Below are 23,372 nucleotides of genomic sequence, written 5' to 3' on the forward strand. Positions count from 1 at the left end.
CCTAACCTTTTTCATTTTTCCGAACTATTCCAAAAACGTCTGAACTTTTGTTGAACGCCAGTTCTGTAACAATAAAGATCTAGCAACGGCCATTATGATATAAATCAATTTTGTCAAATAATTTGTAAATGTGCATTCAGGATCATATCCAAATAAAAGCATTTTTGCATTACATGGAATTAACATATAGAAAGTTTTTAGAAAAACAAAAATTTCTTCCCAAAAAGACTTCATTTTTGGGACAATACACTATAATATGAGACCAATTGGCCTGCACGCAATTGCAATGTCTGAAACAACTGGCAGATGCATTATTGTACATTTTAGCAATGATTACTGGTGTGCGGTATAATAGCCATTTGCTAAAATAAAGCATTCAACGCCAATTTGCGCCACGCAAAACACAGAAATTAAATTGGTTAATAGTTTTCCATATTTCAGTTGATACTACTTGATTTTCCTGTATATCCCATTTACGGATAGCTTTTGAGGTCAACTCATCCTCCCTACTCTGTGCCAGGCACTGTTTCCATGCCCCAGGTTTCTTTATCTGATTGTTAACAAAAAGATCTAATGCTAATGGAGATGAATTATTAGTAATAATACTGGGGTCTAATTGCATCAATGTAGGATATATCAAGTTAGTGTAGGACCCGATTAACAAAAAATTGCCGGAAATCAGACACACCATCAGACACATCATATCGTTGACAGAGAGCCAGGTCCCATTCCTTAGGAAATCAGATAATGTTTTAAACCCTGCCTGCCCCCAGTTTTCTATAACAATTGGATCGATCTTAATCCTTAAAAAAGAAAAGGCTCCAATTAAGGGAGTTGTTAAATGGATAGGAAGAAGCGAATATCTCTTATGCATAGCATGGCGCCATTTAAAGAACCAATTTAAAGTCTTATAACGAACAAATTTGGGTGATTTCGGTACAAGCAAAGGGGATGGGATTTGAATTTCTGAACATATTAATTAATAAAAAAATTTTTTATGAAAAACCCGGTACCTGGATTTATATTTTTGAATCTCTCTAGGCACTGCACAAAATATGCGTAATAGTAATCTTTCAAATTTGGTAAAGAAAGACCTCCATATTCAGTTTCTGCAGTTAAAGTTCGTAAGTCTATTCTAGGTGTTTTTTTTGCCCAAATAAATTTAGAAAACATAGTTTCTTTTAAAAAAAAAAGAACCTGGTAAATAAACTGGAATTGATGAAAATAAAAAATTAAAAAGTGGAAGGATCGACATTTTGATCAAGCAGTGCGGCCAAGAATAGATAACGGTAAAGGGTCCCAGCGGGCAAACATTGATTGAACTTTTTTAATTAGTGGAACAAAATTTAATGTATATAAGTCTAGGATATTAGGAGAGAACAGGTTCCCCAAATATGTTTTCGGTTTTGAGTTATTGCAGCCTTGTAGATCTATATGGAGGACTGGGTGTGCCCCCCCCCCCCACAAACTAATATTTCTTTTTTTTTTTAATCAATGCGGTAACCTCCCAGGGTTTTGAACTCTTCAAAAGTTTTGAGTATGTGTGTCTGTGATGCAAGATCGGGTTTCCTTAGTAACATGATATCATCTGAGTAAAGTTTGATCTTGGCCATGGCAGTGACTGGTGGACTGATCTGGAGACAATTCCTGATGGCAACAGCTAGTGGTTCAATAAAAAAAGCAAAAAGAATAGGTGACAAGGGGCAACCTTGGCTGGTGCCGCGCTGTACTGCTATTGAGCCTACTGATGATTTATTTATGATTATGTTTGCTTTAGCACCCGTGTACAGATTCTGTATTAAATTAATAATATGTTGTGAAATCGCAAACTTTCTCAAAATAAAGAAAAGAGTGTCCCAAACCACCAAATCAAAAGCTTTCTCTGCGTCCAGTAAAAGAACTAAGGCCTGTATCCCCCGTGAGTCAAAGTAATCTAATGCCTCAACTAAAAAATGTTTGTAAATAATTGTCTACCTATGATGAACCCGTTTTGATCGGGATGGATCAACTCCGCCGTAAAATTATTAAAGCGAAGTGAAAGCAATTTGGTGGTTATTTTATAATCTGAGTTTAGTAGGGTAATTGGCCTATATGAGTTCGGATCTTTGTGTTCCTTCCCCTTTTTCAAAAAACTAATAACTGTACCTTCATGGAAGGATTCAGGGATTTGCCCTCCTTCAAGCATTGAGTTTAGTAGTAATAGAAATAAATCACTATAGGAGCTAAAGAAAACTTTAAAGAATTCTGAAGGTAGGCCATCAGGGCCGCAAGCTTTACCTAATGGCAGATCTTTTACCACTGCTTCCAATTCTGCTTTAACAAATGGTTTTTGCATATGTATCTGATCTTCCAGAGATAGACTTGGAATTTCATGTCGCCCCAAAAAATCAGATAATTTTTGGTGATCAATAGTGTGATTTATAGCATAAATTCTATCGTAGTGTTGAAGCATAATAGAATTTATTTCGGCCTGAACGAATGTATCGATGTAAGTGACAGGATCTTTTAAAGAATTAATCATATTTGAAGCCGCCTGCTCTTTTACTTGCCAAGCTAGAAATTTTCCTGTATAGTTGCTCTCTTTGTATACTTTTTGTGATTGTTTTCGGAAGGCCTTTTCGCTTTGTTCATAGTAGTGGGTACTAAGTTCATGTTTGGCCTCTCTCAGTTGATTTAATACATCGCCATTTGGTTTACAGTGTTGACTTAATGTAAGATCCTGAATTTTTTGTAATAGAGAGTTCCTAGTGATTTTCACAGTAGACCATTCAGCCGCATCTTTGCTAATGACTATACCCCGTATAAAGGCCTTTAAAGAGCCCCAAATTATATGAAGAGGGGCTGTACCTATGTTTCGATCAATATATTCCGTGATCTCTAATTTTAGCGCAGATACCCACTTCATATCCTGTAAGTACATTTTATTAAACATCCATCTATTCGCAGTTTGAATGTTCTCTTCATAGTCAAAATTAATCACTAACATGGCATGGTCCAAAAAACCATTATTGTAGAATTTCTGCAAGAGAAATTTGAGCTGTCTAGAGGTCAAGAAAAAATCTATACGGGATGAGAATTTAAACCTACCAGACCAGCAGGTAAACTCCGTTTTTCGAGGATTTATCAGGCGCCATGGATCACACAATCCTAATATTGATATATAGTTTAACATAGTCTTATAAGATCTAGGTTTGGACTGTCTTTTGAAGGACGAAGTGGAATCTAAATTAGGGTTCATAAGTATATTGAAGTCACTGCTTATAACGATGTCTCCACCCACCAATAAAAGAGATTGAAACAGAGCTTCGTATATCTGGGGACTATCCTCTATAGGGGCGTAAAAGCAAACAAAAGTAATTCCAGCGGCCTGAAGGATCGCTTTCTGTCTGAACAATCTCAATCTCTAAATTTTTATTCAGAAAGAGAGCAACTCCACATTGTGAACCCATTGCGCATGAAAAACCCCGATACGAAGCCCAAGTTTTAAACATATTAAAATCAGTAATATGAGTTTCCAGTAACATTACCACCGCAGGATTTTCAGTCCTAATCCAAGATTCTATTGCTCGCATTTTTCTACCATTATTCAAGCCATTCACATTAAACAATACCAATTTCAACCCCTTACTGAGCAACATGATACATAATTAACTGCTGGAAATAATACAGAGATTCTAACCACAAAATATCTTATATCACCAAAGTACCTAGAAAGTGAATTTTTACAAAAAATAGTTCTACTGCACACAACCTCAATTTTTTCAAATTTTTCCCCCATTGTCCCAACCCCACCCCCACTTTCACCTGTGGCCCTCTTCTTCCTGTATTTTCCACACTGGCCACTGGTGCTCTTCCCTTTTCTCAAAGGTGTCTTGGTATAACACCCCATTGACTCCCAGCACCCCTTCCCCAACCCCCCACCCACAGCCTCCACAATTCCATCACATATCTTTAGCCCGGCGACATTTTACTAAGCAGCTCTTGTGCCTCAGCAACATCGGTTAATAAATGAAATTTGCCCTTGATCAGCACCCTAAGTTTAGACTGTTGTGCGATTGCGGCCTGAGCTCCCTTAGCCTTAAGCAAATGGAGTAGTTTAACGAATTCTTTTCTGCGGCGAGCAGCGGCCGCAGACATGCCTGAAAAAATCCTGCATTTAGCTGTAGCACTGGCAGCAAATTGGCCTTGTTTAATGCCCCTTGATAAAATGGTCTCTTTTATTAGAATATCAGCAAAGTTCAACAGGATTGTACGGGGGAGGGCAGAATTGGGAAAAGGTTGGGCAGGTACCTGATGTGCTCGGGTAATCGTCAGGTCACCTTTGAACTCTGGTATACCTTCATGTAGCAAAAAAGAGGACACACATTTGACCATATCAGACCCCTCAATTTTCTCTGGAACCCCAACTATTCTTAGGTTTGATCGACAATTAAAGTTTTCAAGTTCATCAAGTTTGACTTCTAAAGCCTTAGAAGATTTAGAGGTATTTTGACCATCCTTTTTAACCTGAGACATCTCATCCTCTAGGACTGAAATCCTAGCTTCAGCTTCCTGAAGGCGAGGGGGAAAAGTGGATACAAGCTCTTCAATTTTATCCAAGAGATTCTGGATCCCAACCAATTCAGCCCTTTGAAATTGCTTAACTTCCCGTATCTCATCTAATATTAGATTTAACATATCTTTAACTGATAGTTGCAGTGACCCAACAGTCTGGGTGGTTTCTGGATCCATAACTAGCATTGGGCTTGGTACTTCCGCCCCTTCAGTTGGGAAAATTTTCGAATGGGTGGCAGCTGAGCCTGCTGAGTTGTCTGTATTATGCATTAAAGTGGTTGCCACCCCTGCTGGAAAGGGTGCTGCTCTTAAATTTGAAGGATGAGACGATGATGTATCAGCATTAAGAGATAGAGTGTCAATCTGTAAGGGCTCTGTGTCTGAAACAGCAATTGCTACGGCTGGGCCAGGGCTGGGGTGTGGATCAGAAATAGTTATAGCGGAATTATTAACGGCTAATGAATTGAGTTTGGCATCAAAAAGAGGAAACTGTTTCAATGGCTTATTAGTTCTCGTCATATTTCTTAAATGTAGATTAACGTCCAAAGTCTCTTGGTGCACTTCTAAGGTACTAATGTTCCCAAATGTCTCTTCCTCAGAGGTCAAGAAAGAGTCCTCCTTGCCTTCTTCGGCTGCTAATCTAGTGGCTGCTGCTGCTTCTTCTTCTTCTTCTTTTGCTTGGAGGCGACGGGCTCTAGCTCTGGCTCAAACCCCAGTACGTTTGCCCATTAAAGCGGCCCTATTATACTCCGTTCCTTTTTCCGTACTTCCCAAAATGGAAAAGGAAAAGATGTCAGTGGAAAAATGGGAAATATAATTTGCTTTAATTTCCCAGCTCTTGTCCTTTTTTTCCCCCCGTTTTTTATTTTCTTTTTATATGGAGTCTTCTGCTTTCTAGCGCCAACGCCTCCAACGCTATGCCTCGAAAGCTTAGAAGTCTTACAGCCTGATTCATCAAGGTACCGTTTTGCGAGTCTCTAATAGAGAATCATAAGGAATCGCTATTAGAGACTTGCAAAACGGTATTCATGTAGGAATCGCAAAATAAAATGCGATTCCTACAAATTCCTTATTTGCAATTAGCAAATTGCTAATCGCAAATAAGGAAAAAACTCCCCATTCATTCCTATGGCCCAAAAGGCCCATAGGAATGAATGGGGAGTATTCCTTATTTGCGATTAGCAATTTGCTAATCGCAAATAAGATAGCGATTTGAAGGGTGCCAGGGGTGTCCAAAGGACACCCTGTAGTACCCCTTAAATGCACATTTGAACAGGTGTTGCGCACACACATGTCCAAAGGACATGTGTGTGTGTAACATGCAAAAGAAAAAAATGCACTAAAGTGCTTTTTACTCTTTTTTCGCAATTTACCACCAAGTCAGACTTGGTGGTAAATTGCGACCAAATATTGAGATTTTGCATTTTCTAATTGGTTGATGAATTGGATTTAAGGAATCTCTATTAGAGATTCCTTAAATCCAATTCCTCGCAAATATGCGATTTCTTAAATAGAGACTTTTGCTTTTGGGATGATGAATCCCAAAAGCAAAAATTGCACTTGCAAAGGGCCAGATTCTCAGAATCTGGCCCTTTGCGAGCGCAATTATGCTTGATGAATCAGGCTGTATTTTCCCCCAAAAGAAGCCACCTGCAACAGTATCTATTATTTTCAGTGCTTAATTAAGAAGAAACACCAGTATCAAGCAATTAGCACTAAACCCACTGATTGCCGAGTAGTTACAGCCACCTCAGTTCGTCTTAGCCCATAATTGCAAAGAGTAGCGCAGAGCCCAATGATACAGTCAAAATGCTGAGAACACTCTAGAGAGAGAAAAAAGGTCCAAATCCAAACCGGAGAAAGTCAAGGAAGAGTTCAAAGTCACCAACTGCCTCCAATTATTATCCACAGTTTCTCACCCAATAGAGAGAAGGCAGTCAGCTTGGGGAATTGTGGGATACGCAGTCTGCTTTAGCAACAAACCTCAAAAAGCAAAACTAGGCAAGCAAAATCCAGCTGCTGACGCCCAGCGCCTCAGAAGAGCGAAACCCAGCAAAAGCAGTAAAGCAGCATCACGTCAAATAGAGTCTTTGTCAGAAAAAGCCAGCTCAGTAAAGAGTAAATCAACAGAGCATGCCAACGGAGAAGAAAGGGTCAGCAGTGACTCTCATACCTCACAAGCGAGCCACCATGAACAGCGGAATACCCGCAAGAGGGGGATGCAGGAGAGACGCCACCGCTGAACCCTCGGCAACATCCCACTTCAAATCTCCTCTGAATACCGGTGCGTGCCTTTTGCTATCTGTCCGAGAGCCGCCCTTCTCAAGCGCTTCTCCAGCCCGCTGACTCCAAAGTAGAGGGAGGCTGATACTGGAACCGCGCCGATACTGCTAGCAATACTGCTAGAAACTGCCGACTTGTCCATGAAGATACCTCTCACTGCTTACTGCTTACTTGAAGGCTGAAGGCTGAGGCTTGAAGGCTGTAACACTGCATGGTTTTATCGCAGGCTTTATCGCAGGCATCAAAAAAGCAAAGTGAAGAGACGAACACCGCAGCTACTGCTGAGCGAGACCACCATCATCCTCGAGGTAGAAAGTAGGAGGGGCAGAGGAGTGAGGTCAGGTGTGCAGGTGCTACGTGGAGGCGTGGAGCTCCACAGTAGCGGTCCCAGTCAGAGCCTTGGACAAGCATAGGTATTTGCGATTTCTTAATTGCGATTCCTTAAAAATCGCAATTAAGAAATCACAAATGACTACAATGATGCATGTGCCTGATAGAAACTGGACTTGGGAATAAAAAGAGACGCCTGAAATATATAATGTAAAAATCAATAACTTCAGCATTTTTCATTGTCTGGTATTTGATTGCAAGAAGCTAAAATATATGCAGTGTTAACGGGGTTGCCTATAGCCCCATTCATAATGAATCTGTTACATTTGAGATTAAAAGAAGGGACATGCTGTGTGTCTGCATTTGAAAGGTACTGCCTTCTGCAATATTAATGTGCATGTGTAATATGCCATTTATTGCTTCACACTGAGCAAAATATAGCTCATGGTTCTGTCACTCGTCAGAGCCCAGATGTACTAAAACTCAGGCAAAGTTTTGTTGCATAGCATTGCATCAATAAAGTTGTGCTGCGTCATTTTTTCTTCGTTGCCTCCTTCATGCCTTCCCATTTATTAAAAGCCGAAACAAAATCTGATTATGTACTACCTCTTGCATTTATAAAACTCAATAAAAATATCTTAAAAAATAGTAAAGGCTGAAAACATGACTCAGGGGTGATGCAACCAGGATGCGCCACCATCCAAAGTTGCTGTTATGTCGCACCATGCCGGAACAAAACTCCTTCTTACATGGTGCAAAGCTGAACCCAGAAACAGATTTTAGGAGCAAAGTCAGAGTTGCGTGAATCAACGTGAATTCATGCCACGAAAAGATCCAGATGCACAAATACGGCACGCTGCAGTAGAAAAACTTTGCATTTTAAGTATCATTTTTTCAATTGTACAACATGGCTTATATGGATCAAGTTTCCAGTCAGGAGGGTGCGAGCAAGGATGGTGGTGCTCTACTGAAAGGAAGCCAAAAAGGGAAACTCAAGCAAACAGAAGAGGAAAACTAGAGTTTGATTTCAGAGATGACAAACCCAGCTGCAGCCAGTACAGGTAAGGGCGGTAGGGTGGTGGGGCCTGGTGAGGAGGGATTTTGACCGATCATGACCAGGCCACAATAATTATTTATTTAATTTTCCCTGGTCATTGTCCTTCGAAATCCCCCGCACCCGGCCCCATCACCCCACTATGCAGTGTAGTTCCTATATTCCCAATAGGCTCTGCGCATTGGAATAACATAAACAGCAGTGTAGACGTAGGACTGAGGTCATCTAGGTCTCTACTGAATATGTTAGACTTAATTAGTTTTTGCCAGCTAGCTCAGAGGTCACTAGAAACTTTCTCGAATGAATAGGGAGGGGTTAACTTCCCTGATTTAGACAAGAAGGGATTAGCTTCTGACAACCATATAACATGACAACTTTGCTCCCTCAGAATAAGGACTATATCTCCAGAGTTTTGTGAAAACAATAGACAGCTATTTCACTCAGTCAATCGTGCACGCTTAATTTCACCAGGGTGCAGAGAAATAGAGAGACAGGCGTTTTCAATAAAGGGTGTTATTTTATTGAGCAGTCTTCTTTCTCATGCAAGAGAAATGAATTGCCACAATTGCAATACTTATCATGAAGTAAAGTGCGTACAGTAAAAGGAGTATTATAAAATATTTCTTTAAAAGCATTGATATGGTTTCTTAGCCATATGATACTTTAAAACGGATAAAATATTTACATACATTAAAACATTGACTAACGAACTCAACTGGTGCTTCTAAGATACGCCTCCCCCGGTGTACCTGACCTAAGCCTAATACGTGGGAAGGAGTAAGTAAGTTGCAGTTTTAAGTTAAGTTGGGTTTTTGCCAAGAATCTGAAACAAGAATTCTCTCTAAGGTTTGAATCAGCTCTGTACCTTGGTTATAGAATGAAGGAGGTCTTGTATCTCGTTTCTCAGGACTCGATCTCCCAGTCACCCGCAAGGGTGACTGGAAAACACAGGAGCTGGATTTCTTGGCGTGAGAAAAGGCAGCTTCTCCAGTGTGTCAAAGGGAAGGGGTGGCTTCCTTCGGCTTTCGCATCAGCTGGGCTTCGGATAAGTAGATAGCCGCTCTGCTCCACACCACCTTGTGTTTGCTTAAGGCAAGTGTTGGTATATTTATACCTGGAAGGTGCTGTGTTTGACGTAAGGTTGGACATAAGACGTCAATAAAAGATGTCACTAAGAACTGACTGTTCCTTTAGTGCTCGCAGGAGTTCAATGACAAATCAAAACAAAGACATGGGGAATTCCCAGGTTGCTGAAGGTTTGGTGTGTCGAACTAACTCATTGTGCTCTCTAGGAATCTAAGGAAGTAGCCTTGCCGTATTTGGGCTGCGTGGGCAATTACTGAATATGGGCAAGATCAGTATGTCTTCATTAGGACATGATTTATCATAACTGCATGAAGGCATGAATCAGGAATATTAAATTAGGGTCCTAGATACATTCACAACACATAGTCCACGTATATTGTCCATCATTACTAAATACTAAGCAATATATAAACATATAGGCATGCATGTGTTTTCCAACCCACCCCAAAATACAATGAAATGCATTTGAAATGGTATAGATACACAAAATGAGTATTATATTGTACGCTTTCAAGCAGAGTTATCATTCAGGAAATGCAAATATGAATATAGGCTGAATGAATTGCAAAAATTACATTTTATGAAATGGCTCTGAATACAGAAAAAAGTCGAGACCATTCCATCATAAAGTTATATAACATTGTACATATGCTAGAGGCTGATTCAAAATATTGTCTCTAGAGTCTCTAAAAATAAAACTTCTGTTCTCTAAGAATAGTTCTACTTTAAGCAGAGTACCATGTGTCAAAAATGGTAAATATTTTGGAAATTAAGGGAAATTAATTTTGGTCTCGGGAAGGGAGAAAAAAATAGTGTCACTGTCTGTTTATCAAAAACTGAAGGCTGGATTCAGAGTTCAGGGAACGCTGTGAGCTTGTTTTTTCAAATATTATTCTCGTTGTTAGGGGAGAACATTACTTCTGATAGGCCGGTAAAAAATTTGTCTACAACAGTAGGTGAAAGTTGGGCCAACTCCGAAAAGGTGGAAATAGTGCACATGTGCGATGCATTACCATCATCGATGTCAGGATCAGCAATGTTCACAGAAGGTTGTACCTGTGTGGCACCACTTTCATCTCGTACCTCACCCCCACTTAATCGTAATGGTGAAGTCTCAACGAATGCCGTCATCAGAATAGGTAGCCGCTGGGGACAACACGTTGCATGAGTCGTTACAGGACAAAGCAAAGCGTCGATATCCATTGGTACTGCTGATGGTAGTGTAAGACAGACGTCCAACACGCATTCTTCTCCGCATAGCAGACATCGAAGCACAGGTAAGATGCAATTTTGCCAAATTGGTCTGAATGAAAGAAACCAGGTAGTATTCAGATCTCTTAGCCGGGCCAATCCGAGAACCTTAGTGATACGGTCTCGATATCGTATTGCTAGGATCATTTCTTCCATCATTGCCAGAGGTTTGTCTGTGTTTTGGCTTGCCATATCGGAGCAGAAGGAACAAAAATAACATTTCTGCTACGAGTCCCAAAATAAGAGGCAGGCCACCGAAGAGCAAATGCACAAAATTTGGAAAGATGCAAAGAACTGCTTCGATGGGTGTTAGCAGTCCCGAAAAAATTGTCTTAAATACATGTGCGATGCCACTGGTATCTGACATGTTTAAGATTTGACTTAACATTTCTACGAAATGCACCGGGCAATTTGTCGATAATAGGGTATGTATCTCTGCCGCTGTCCTTGCAACTTGCAGGTCATATGTCTCTTTCGACGAGGTTAAAGGCACAGTTGTCTGTAAAAGAATAGACTTCGTTCTGCTTAAAGTATCAATTCGAATAGAAGAGATATTCACTTACGGCCATATTGCCGCCTCCATGTCTGGATTGCTGTTTGGATACAATACTTGCATACAGCAAATGACCCTGGCCGTCATAATTACGAGATAGGGTTTTCCTGGCACCCTGCCACAGCAGCTGTGGTCACTTACTAGAACGTAGCTACCGTTGGAAAGCTGTCTGAAAATGGCTCTATCTGTGTAGTAGGGGTGCCCTGCAGATGACATGAAAGGTTGTTTGATGAACCTTCACAGGCCTCATGCAAGTTAATACCTTGACACAGGAGTCTACTGCTTAGTGATTTTTTACAATCATTACCACTAAGAAATACCTCTTTTTTCCCTTCACTGTAACATTTGTGTGTATAAGGTAAATTCCAGGATGATTTGATGTATCCTTTACCTAACCTTTCATACAGGCCTGCTGGTATTTATTTTTGGCAGTATTGAAACTGAAAAGTCGTAATCAGGATTGTAATGGTGCCATGTATTACCCATTCAATGACAGGTCTTTCTGACATTTAAACGCCATGGCACATAGCCTGAACGCAGGTTTTGTAATGCCCAACCTAGCTGTACAATAGAACGTAATTGGGACTGGCCATGTTGTAACATTAGCATGTCCTGCTCTTTTATATCAATAGCAGATGATACGATGCTGTCCAGTGAATAGATTCTGGAGGACAGAGTCGTTAGCCCATTGTCCACTACAGAAATTGATTTCTCCAAATTGATACTTCCAATTTCCCGTATTTTTTCTGCAGTTTCAACTTGTTTAAATTTCCAAGCTTCATTGTAAGCTGCGTATATACCGGCATATATGAAACGTTTTTGACGCTGTTTGCGAGGTCCCATTATGAAATCTCGCAAGTCAGCACCTTCTTTAAGTAAAGTTAAGTGTTGCTTTATTTCGGAAAGTGTGGATTTCTGTAGCCACTCAAGGCATAGTTTTCCTACACTATATGTTGTTACTATCCCTGGATGTTGTCTCTGGGAATATCTAGGGTCTGGCCTGTTCTGTTTGAACCCCTGTATTTTGTTCAGGAATCTATTTTGACAGTTATTTGTGTCTATGAGCCAGATCAACCATTTTTTCCAATCAGGATTTGTTTTGTTTTGTTTTAAAATATAGGACACGTCTAACCCCTCATCTGTAGTGGTATTTCTATCAGGCATAGGTTTTTGTATATACAGGTTGTTTAATTCTTTTATCTAAGCTAAGCCAAGACAGGTTGTTTGCTGAATTGTATCATTCAGGAACATTATTTGTTCTGGGATCATGCAGGCTCTGAATAATGCTTCTAGACCTTGTACCTGCCATTCTTTTGTTCCCCAGATAGTTTTTGTTTCAATGTTGTTTTTCCGAAATTCAAAACCAAATGTTGACATTTTTTCATAAAATTCTTTTGAATAAATCAATTTAGTATTTGTCAGCATGCTTTTCATTCCTGTCTTATTTAACATCTTGAAATAAAACATTTCTGGATCAGTGTGATTGAACCCTGAAAAGTATGGGAATTTTTCATAAAACGTTTTCGAACTGCCTATTGGCGGAGTTGGACAATGTTCCCACTGATAATATGTAAAAACATTTCTAGGATTCGCCGACTTATGCAGATAATGATGACCATAGTGGTTATAACAGTACATCTCTTCATAATTCGATGAGCCCTGTAAATAATAATGTTCTGTAAATTTTGCTGACATTTCTAAATCTGACATCATATTATTAATATTTTCAAAGTCCCAATCATCAGAGAAAGAACTTGGTGTCACAAAGTCACCTGATGAAATCTTGAACTGATGTGGATACTTCATAAGCTCTACCGGGCCATAGATTTCATAGTCACTTCTGTCCCATGCTATACCACCAGGTATAGGCTTTGCTGTGATGTTCACTGATGATAGTTCTCTTTTCTCTATGTGAGAGGATCTGTGTGGTTTCAGGACCAAGTTGATGTTCTGACTTGCTGTGTCCATTGTACTGTATTTTCCATCAATACATTTACCCAAAATTAAAACTAGGATCAGCTAAAGTAGAAGGATTAGAACACCTAACACAATCCATAGTTCAATCCAAGGGGAAATCAGATATGTTTCTTTGAGTTGATGAAAAAGTTCTTTAATTTCTATTTTGAAAGTTTTTGTTGCTGGCTTGTCTCCATGTTCACTCGGATCATCGGAAAAGTCTTCAAAGTTGATAAAGTAGCCAGATGCAGTTCTGTAAATTGGTGGGATTGCTTCCGGATTTCCATTGATCTTTGCATTTTCTTTTTTTACATTTGTATAGTCCGAGGCTACATCATTGTAGACTGGTGTTTCTTGAACTGTTGCAATTTGGGTTTCAAGAGGCACAAGTTCCATGGCTTTGTTGCATAGTTCTTTTTTATTCACTGATGGTTTATCGAAAGTGATTAGTCTTTCAGTTTGAACCTCTTGGATTGTAGCAATATTTGGTCTTCTGCTATTTCCTGGGAGTCCACTGGGCCTACTACTTATTATTGGCCACATGATTGTGGTTTCACCGGGTCGATGGAAACAACTCTGTTTTCCTTTTTACCAGCAAGTGGCGGTAGTACTACTGATCTTGTTCCGCTGACAGCTAAGACAGGTACTGCTTTTCTGTAAGAAGGCCCAAATTCCTTCTTCACCGCAATCTTTTCTCTGACCAGATCCCCAATCTTTGGAACCCAGACAGGTCTTGCTGGGAGGGGTGGTTCTTCAGTGGTTGTTGGCTTAGACTTTATGCTACTTAGACTTTTTCTTGTTTCATTCGAATCCTTTAAAACAGCCAAACGATCTTTGATATCAAAGGTTTTTGCTTCTACCACTGAAGTATGACAGTCTAAGTCCTGGATTCTCATTCTAGTGCCGAACAATAGTTCGTATGGAGTGAAACCCTTTAGAGAATTTCTCTGCAGATTGTTAAGACTACGTTGGACACTTGTTAGATGTTTGACCCACCCATCACCCGAACCTAATACACTTCCTGTTATAGATTGCTTTATGTCACGGTTTTTTCTTTCCACAACCGCATTTCCCTCAGGCTGGAAGGGAGAAGAGTACCGCAGTGCAATGCCCATGCTGTTCATGGCCTCTTTGTAAGCTCGAGAGCTAAACGCAGGACCCTGATCAGAAAGTAGCATGCCAATTTCGTATGTGCCGATAAAGACTCGCAAATCTTTTATAACAGTTCTGGCGTCAGCCGAGCGCCAGGGCCACATCGTTAGTGAATCTAGTCTTAATAATTATGGGACTGCATTTGTCCGGTCGGACGTCTGCGCATAGATAGCCTGATGCTGTCTAATAGTGGTGTCTGGGCTGGTGCCTGGTCCGGTTCACAACTGCGATCTCTGTTGCAGTCCTCACAATTTATTGCAAAATTGTAAATTGCTACGCACATCCCCGGCCACCAGTATTGTGATTGTAATTCTATCAAATATTTTAAGATCTCTTGGTGCCTCAGACCCAATCCCATGTGTGCTTCTTGTATCAAGAATATTCTCCGGTTCGTATTTGGAATTACTCTATCCCTCACTCCAGGGATTCAAGCAAATGGAACGGATTTCACATCAATTATGTATGTATTATTGAGTGGATAGTTGAGAGGTTATGCCGCATAGTCGCCTTTTAATGAGGCTTTTACTGCCAGCATGGTTTCTCCATCTATTTTTTTTCTGAACGCTTTTTAGAGGCTACGGAAGGCGGTTGACCAGCCGCCGCTGTGGCTCTATCAGCCAATGAATTCCCTGCAACGTGAACGCTATCACGATTATGACTCAGTGTATGTGTCACGTGAGTCTTTTGTAGTTTTTTCTGTAAAAGAACTACTTGTTCCCAAAGTTTTTTATGATTTATTGTGGCACCTGTGTCATCTTTGTAACCGTTTTGAATCCAAGTCTTCAGGTTCTTATTGTAAGATTGGACACAGTAATGAGAATCGCACACTGTTAGTGTGGGGAATTCGCGATCGGCATTTTCAAGCGCCATCTTTAGGGATCTTATTTCAGCTCGCTGAGCTGTACAGTTTCTGAATGATTCTGTTTTAGTGACCATTGGTCTGAATTTACCTAAGCACCAACGACCTTTAAAAAGCGTGCACGCGTTGTTGTAAATTTGCTTTTCCACAACAAAATGCGCCATGAAACCGTTAGGTGTACGCGCGCTTAAGAAACATTTTAAACTTAAACTCAAACTCAAATCTGTCTGTGTAGATTACACAGGTGTATTGTTCGAGAGGCAGGATTTCGGTCGGCAGAGGATATTCATATTCGTATTCCAGATTTTCTAGCTTTTTCATATTCGATCAAAATAGTGTTTCACGTCTTCAGCAGCAAGAGAATTTTCCCATTGTATCCATTTTGGATCTAATGCCACTGCATGTGGATTGCAAGGGCTTCTCAATGCCTCAATGGCTGATTCTGATTGGTACCGTTTCACCCTTATTAGAGGTCAGGTATGTGAATCCGCATCTTCCTGGGATGACTCGGATTACAAGGTTGCGTACGTTGTCGCGAGTTTGCAATTTTGTTTTAGTTAACATGTCTGTCTGTAATGATCTCAAAATTTCTGTGTGTTTTTGAGTCCAATTGTTTGGTTTGAAATCAGGTTTTATTAATTCGTAGAGATGTTTAACCCTCTCTGCATAATTTTGAATGTATGTTCTTCCGAAATTCAGGAAACGTAGTATTGATTGTAAATTCTTCAGCGTTTTAGGTGCTTGGAGTACTGCACATTTCTCTAGGAAATTGTCTGCTAGGCTTTTGCCTTCACTTGATAATTCATATCCTAAAAATAGGACAGTTAGATGGGCTATTCTGACTTTTTAAAGTTGAATTTGTAACCTTCGGATGCAAACCCAAGTATTATGGTGTTCACTCTTTTCATGCGAGTCTCCAGGTCATCATCTGTAAGAGAGATGTCATCAACATAGGATAATGCCTCATCATCATACATTTGTAGTAATCCTGTTGCCCTTGCTGAGAATAATACTGGGCTATTCTTGAATCCCTGTGGGAGTCGACAAAATTGTTTTTGCGACCCCATTATTGAGAAAGCGGTCAAATACCTGCTTTCAGGTGCAATGTTTTGACAGAAGAATCCATTAGAGATATCTAATGTCGTTTTATATTTTTTGCGCACAATGTTATTCAATAATGCTGCACTCTGAGAGTTTTGGACTGTAAAAGTTTTACAGCAGGAGTTTAAATGTCTGTAGTCCAAAACTACACGATATGAATCGTCTGGCTTGGAGACAGGTAACAAAGGATTGTTCATTTGTGAGGTGCATGTTTCAATCACCCCTTGATATTCAAGTTGATCTAAGATCTCCCTGACTTGCTTTTTAGCTTCTTGTTTAACTGGGTACTGCCTTTATGCAGTAGGTTGATTTTTTAACTGGATTTTGTGGTGAGGAGAGTCCTCATCCCATCCTACATGATTTTTATATAAAGCAGGAGCTTGGGCCACTGCCCATTTTCTTGCAAATGTGTATTTTTTATGAATCGGGATATGATTTGAGATGGAAGGCATAATCATTTCTTTGCCATGAGGGCGCTCCCTGACAAACTCCGGTAGCCAGTCTTTTTCAGCTAACAGGATATCATAGTCTTTAGAAAGATTCTCCCAAAAGAGATCTTTTATTTTCCTAGTTTTATCTTCCTCTATACGTAATGTTATTTCATATAGTTTATGGGGCACGCTAACTCGCGTGTCTGCAGTTTCCACCTGAATGTATTCATTTGTGTCCACTGTCTCCAGAAGATTCATCAGGATCTTGCGAGCTATGGTCACTTCTGCTGCGCTGTCTAGCATTGTCTGGGTCCACTCTCCGTTTTTCAGTTGTGTCCCCAGAATTCTCGGCATGTTTGATTTTAATACTTTCTACCTTCTTTCTGGGAAATTGTAAGTTTTTTACTTTGATGAGCAGGTTCTTTGTCTTTGGACTTGACGTGCTCTTCCTTGTGTTCTGACCGTCCTCTTCTTTCTGATTTCTGTGAGGAAGTCTGAAAAGATCGAGAGGGACGTGTATCAATATCTTGATATCTGTCAGGTTTTCTTAATCTCTCCCTATCTCTAAGGTTATATCTTTTTTCAGAGGGCTCCCTTTGGGGAGACTTGTCCCCTCCTCCTGGAGATTTATTTCTCCATTGTGGAGACCTTCCTCTGGACTGGAATTGTTTTTCTCTGGAAGTAGTTTGTTTATTACCCTCCCATTTCTTCTTTAGAGAATTAAGATTGTTTTTAATAAAGGTTTTTTCAGGATTTTCAATTAGTTGGGGTTTTACTGGTTTACCACCCAAACTATCTCTGCCTAATTCTTCATAGCATTTTTCAATTATTTTAGCAAGCTCAAAAGGTTGATCTGTTATATATGTTTCCTTCAATTTTTGGCGGATTGCCACACATGCTGCTTTTCCTTTTATGTTGGCTAAAAATATAGCCGAGACCTGCTTGAAGTCTTTAAGTAATATCATACCCAGAGTTAAAGCAGGTTCTGGACCGAATTCGTTTTGAATCTGTCTTAGTACATCTGGTATAATCGCCATTGACGGAACACCATATGGCTGAGATACCCGCCACCCCCTCTCAACACAATCCCCAAAAGGAGGGAAACCGGAAACAGTTCTTAAAGTTTTTGGATGTGGGATGGAGTAACCATCCCGGCCGTATTTATTAAAACAAAAAATTAACACATTAAACGTTTTATGTTATGTACAATTTCATTATCACATTGCGATGTTTGGCTCACCTTAACATATTCGCTAATACAGAGGTTCTCCTAGCCGAACTAGCATCCTACAAAACATTCTCTAGAAACACTGAAATTGTACATCCTAACGTTTAAGGGCCAACGGCAAGGTCATAACCGGTGTCAAGATCCCTAACCAGACTTACCCCTCCCACTTGGGAGGGGCGACAGCACAGAGGCTTACCTCAAGTGCAACTACTAACAATTTCCCTTGACTTGACGGGGGCACTTAAGACTCGACGCCATTTAAAGGTCGTTCGAAGACTTGTGTGTGGTATCTAGAAGGTATCGTGGACCTCCCCCCACCCCACACAACTTACCGCATCTGCCGTCGCAGATGACACTGGCCCCGGGAAATTCCCCCAGGAGGGGGCTGTAACCCCTCCTACAAAGGAAGGGGCCTTGACCGCCTTTCCTTTACTTCCGGCGACCCGCCCTTAGACGGGACCGCCTCCCCATTGAGGGGCCAATGGCCACCTCTCCCGAGCGCTCCCATCCGTGTTGGGTGACGCCCACTCATAGGGATCTACCAATTAGTGCTCACCGATCATGACCTTACCGCCTACCAAAAATAAATACGACAATTCTTGCTCAAACCTAAGAAAACATTGGTCGCTACGACCGAAAGAACATGCTTAAAAATGCAACACTACATCAAATCATTTTAATCGTAACAACTTACACAATATTCACCATACTTTATTATGATCAACAACAAACTGATACTTTCACAGCCTGTAAACGAAACGGAAAACATACTTATAAAATTCATTTTATTGCACAATGACTTGCTGTCCTCAGGGGCTGGTGGGTGGGTCAAAATTGGCTCTTCGTTCTGTCCCGAGCTCACGGGTAGCGAGGAGGTGCAGCTTCGGAGCACAAGAACAAGAGGACGTCTTCTGGTCTTGCGTCTCTTTTTATCCGTCTTCAGGGCGGGCGAGAACCCGCCCCTGCCTGCCCCTAGGGCGGGGCTGGCTACGTCGGTGTCTAGGCCAGCCCACTCTAGGGCGGGAAAAGGCGCGCCCCGGCTACGCCGCTTCGGGCATACCAGCCGAGACGCGCCTCCCGCCCAAAAATGGCTTCCCGGGGGGATCGAGGCACTCCGCCATACGTTCGGGGGGACCGAGTGGTCGCCCCTTTCCATATGGCTGAGATACCCGCCACCCCCTCTCAACACAATCCCCAAAAGGAGGGAAACCGGAAACAGTTCTTAAAGTTTTTGGATGTGGGATGGAGTAACCATCCCGGCCGTATTTATTAAAACAAAAAATTAACACATTAAACGTTTTATGTTATGTACAATTTCATTATCACATTGCGATGTTTGGCTCACCTTAACATATTCGCTAATACAGAGGTTCTCCTAGCCGAACTAGCATCCTACAAAACATTCTCTAGAAACACTGAAATTGTACATCCTAACGTTTAAGGGCCAACGGCAAGGTCATAACCGGTGTCAAGATCCCTAACCAGACTTACCCCTCCCACTTGGGAGGGGCGACAGCACAGAGGCTTACCTCAAGTGCAACTACTAACAATTTCCCTTGACTTGACGGGGGCACTTAAGACTCGACGCCATTTAAAGGTCGTTCGAAGACTTGTGTGTGGTATCTAGAAGGTATCGTGGACCTCCCCCCACCCCACACAACTTACCGCATCTGCCGTCGCAGATGACACTGGCCCCGGGAAATTCCCCCAGGAGGGGGCTGTAACCCCTCCTACAAAGGAAGGGGCCTTGACCGCCTTTCCTTTACTTCCGGCGACCCGCCCTTAGACGGGACCGCCTCCCCATTGAGGGGCCAATGGCCACCTCTCCCGAGCGCTCTCATCCGTGTTGGGTGACGCCCACTCATAGGGATCTACCAATTAGTGCTCACCGATCATGACCTTACCGCCACAGGTCCGGATAGTTGACCGGCTATCCGGACCCCCCACCAAACTCCTACCTAAAGGTCATGTTTTAATGATTTTAACCAAGCTAGGAAGTCACCTATGAGTAACTCATTCCCCACCCTCGACAAATGCACACCATCCCCCAGATACATACTGTCATCATTAATACAACTATGCGAGATCGAATGCAATGTCTTGGAACGGAACAACCTACTCACTTTGTTATTCAATTTTCTAACCGAATGATTCAAAGCAGGGATCGAGATAGCCCCCCGCCACACTTTTCGTGGGATCATATGAGACCACGCAATTATGCACCCCGGAACTCTCCTCGCTAACCAACTTACCGTGGAAAGCATAGCCTCCAGGAGAAGTCGTCTACCGGTGGTGACCAAATCATTGCCCCCCAAGTGCACTATGACTATAGACGGCGGTGACCTCATCCGCTCTAACAAACCCTCAAAAAATGCTTGAAACTGGTCAATACAGAGACCGCCCCTTCCGTAGAAGGACACTCTGTACCCGTATTCCCCAGGTACGTGAATCATGTCACCTGCTTTGAATACGTCTGCGGCCCGTCTCACGTATGAGTGGCCCACGACCCACACCTCCTTCCTCACAGCCGGTGACGTGCGACCGCTGGCCTGGTGTTGGGTCGACTGCACAGTCCGCCCTGCCGCGTAGGCTTGCGCAACTGAAAACAAACAAAAGACAAGAGGCGTGAGTACATGATTACAGCTTCACAACATGTGCACTCGCACGTACCTCTTATAACAATTGGAGGACCAGCGCCCCACACGTTTCACTTGTTCTACATTAAGACCCCTGGCTGTAGCTTCAGTGGCAGCCCCTATTCGAAAGGAATGGGTCCCAAATTCGCCCGGGTCCAAGCCCGCGGCGGCAATGGCCATTGCAAGCACCCGCTGAAACTGAAACCTCGTCAGCGGGGTGGCGTCTGCATGCCTCAACAACGTCCCCCCCCATGATGCCACCCTTCGTGCTAGGTAATCTTCTAAGCACTGTACCGGACACATGGGTGACTCGGGGTTCCTGCGAATGATCGTGCAGTCCCCCTTCCCATCTTGGTCAGTCTTGGACCTGAGAAAGGAGACAATCATCGCATCACCCCTGATCTGAACATGTTCCCTGCACAAGCCCCCCGTCACATCCTGTTTGTTCCTTGCAACTAGCTCACTAACTCTCATAGCCCCGTGAAATGCCAGCGTAAATGCAGTCCGGAACAAACAGGTCTCGAAAGGGGACGAGCATGTGTCAGGGAGTGTGGCCAGTAACTGGGACAACCTATCTAGACCTATCGGTCGTCTTACGTCTACTCTGCGACCCTCTAGGCGTTGCCACCCCCGCAGCGCCTTCTGTACTGTAAAAGACGCTGTTGGGTCCAGGATGCCATGGGCCCTGGCAACAAAGGAAATGGCGGCACGATGCCTTTGGGCCGTAGCCACCGATTTCCCAGCCCTACGTAAGGACATCAGAAAAAGTACTACCCACTCTTCCTGACCCCAAAGTCCCCCTCTCTCTGCCCCCAAAAAGGCTAAATAGGCCCGGAACGCCCCTTCATATGCCTTCCTTGTCCTGGGTGCTAGACTCTCTCCCACGAGGTGACGAAGTTCGGGGCACCGAGAGACCAGAGAGCTTCGGGGAAGGGTGCCGGCTCCGGGTCCGCTGAAGGAAGGAAACCCGAGAAAGCCTGCATGTGAAAACGAGACAGTGCATCAGCAGCCTGATTCATCACCCCTGGGACATGTCTTGCTCTGAATACCACGTTCAGCTGCATACACCGTAGGACAATTTCTTTGAGCAGCCTCAAAATCAATTTACAATGGGCTGCCTGACTATTGATGCATTCTACCACGGTCATATTGTCGGACCAGAACACGACAGAATGATCTCTGAACCCTTCTGGCCAGGTTCTCAGGGCCACCAGAATGGGAAATAGTTCAAGGAAAGCAATATTACTCGTCAGCCCCTTCTCGTGCCACCATAGGGGCCACCTTTGAGCAGACCATTTTGTGCCGAAGATGGCGCCAAAGCCTATGCTTCCTGCTGAATCTGTCCATAGCCCAAGCTCTTCTGAGGACACGGCTGGCTTGTTCCAGACGACTCGGCCATTGAAGTCCGCCAAAAATGCTAACCAAATCCGCATGTCCTGGCGGACCTCAGCCGATAACCTCGTGCGATGGTGACCCTCCTTTAGGCCAACCATCGCTTGGGCAATTGAGCGGGAAAAAGGGCGAGCCATTGGGATCACCCTCAAGGCAAAGTTCAACTTTCCCACTAATTGTTGCAACTGATGCAGTGTAACTTTAGATGCATTCAAACATACTTGGAGGGCTGCCCTGAATTTTAACACTTTGCTAGCTGGCAGACGGAAACACCCCTCCCTGGAGTCCAACTCGATCCCCAAAAACTCGAGGCAAGTCGTGGGACCCATAGTTTTACCCGGTGCCAATGGCACGCCAAAATGATCCATCAAAACACAGAATTCAGCTAAGGCCTGAGCACATTCGGGATTTCCGGCGGGACCAAGGAACAAAAAATCGTCAAGGTAGTGCATTACATTTCGGAAACCCGTTTTCTTAGTGAACACCCATTGCAGGAAAGTACTGAATTGCTCAAAGTAAGCACATGATATAGAGCATCCCATTGGCATACACTTATCCATGTAAAATGACCCCTGGAACCCGAATCCCAAAAGACGCTGATCGTCTGGGTGTACCGGGAGCAACCGGAACGCTGACTCGATATCTGATTTCGCCATCAACGTCCCGGGCCCCAGGCGATTCAAGATGGCTACTGCCTCATCAAACGATGCGTATCGCACCGAACACATTTCTGGATCAATTGCGTCGTTCACCGAAAGGCCGTGTGGGGCAGACAAATTATGGATCAAACGAAACTCACCTGGGTCCTTCTTGGGGACCACCCCTAATGGAGAACAAACAAAATCCGGTACCGGGAGTACACTAAACGGGCCAGCGACCCGTCCCCGGCTAACCTCTTTCTGAATTTTTTCCTGCACCACAGATGTATGTTGTAGAACAGAAAGTTGATTTTTGCAAATCCCTACACCCTGAAAGTCCCCCACCGGGATGCGGAAACCATATGAAAAACCGTTCCGCAGCACCCCAGCAGAAGTACGATCCGGGTATTCACTGAGCCAGGGAATCATTGCCAAGGTATCAATCGGGGTTGGTAAAGGCGCCCCTCGGACTGGTTTAGACCTGTTTGGCGCCTCCCTTACCCCCGTTCTCACCCGTTCTGGCTCTGCACGATGACTCAGGATGGGACGACCCACACGTACTACACTCATGTTTGAATTTACACGATCCCGGAGGTCTGGTACATTTCCCTTTGTTGAAATTAAAGCAGAAACCCTTCCTCCCTGTATTGCCTGCGGGCCTCGACTGATCGTCGGTGCTCGTACTTGTTCGAAAGGGCGTTCCCACATTTTGGCGGGAGTAATCTACAACATTGCTCCCAACCAATGGCATCTTTAACATTCCTGATTCCTTCATTTTATCCCATGTTACAGAATCGTAACAATCCCAAGTCAAACCCTTGTTATGTTCCTTTTCTTTCCTGAACAGGTTGTCGTAACAAAACCAATG

This window comes from Lissotriton vulgaris, chromosome 1_1, assembly GCF_964263255.1.
Source record: "Lissotriton vulgaris chromosome 1_1, aLisVul1.2, whole genome shotgun sequence".
Taxonomy (NCBI): domain Eukaryota; kingdom Metazoa; phylum Chordata; class Amphibia; order Caudata; family Salamandridae; genus Lissotriton; species Lissotriton vulgaris.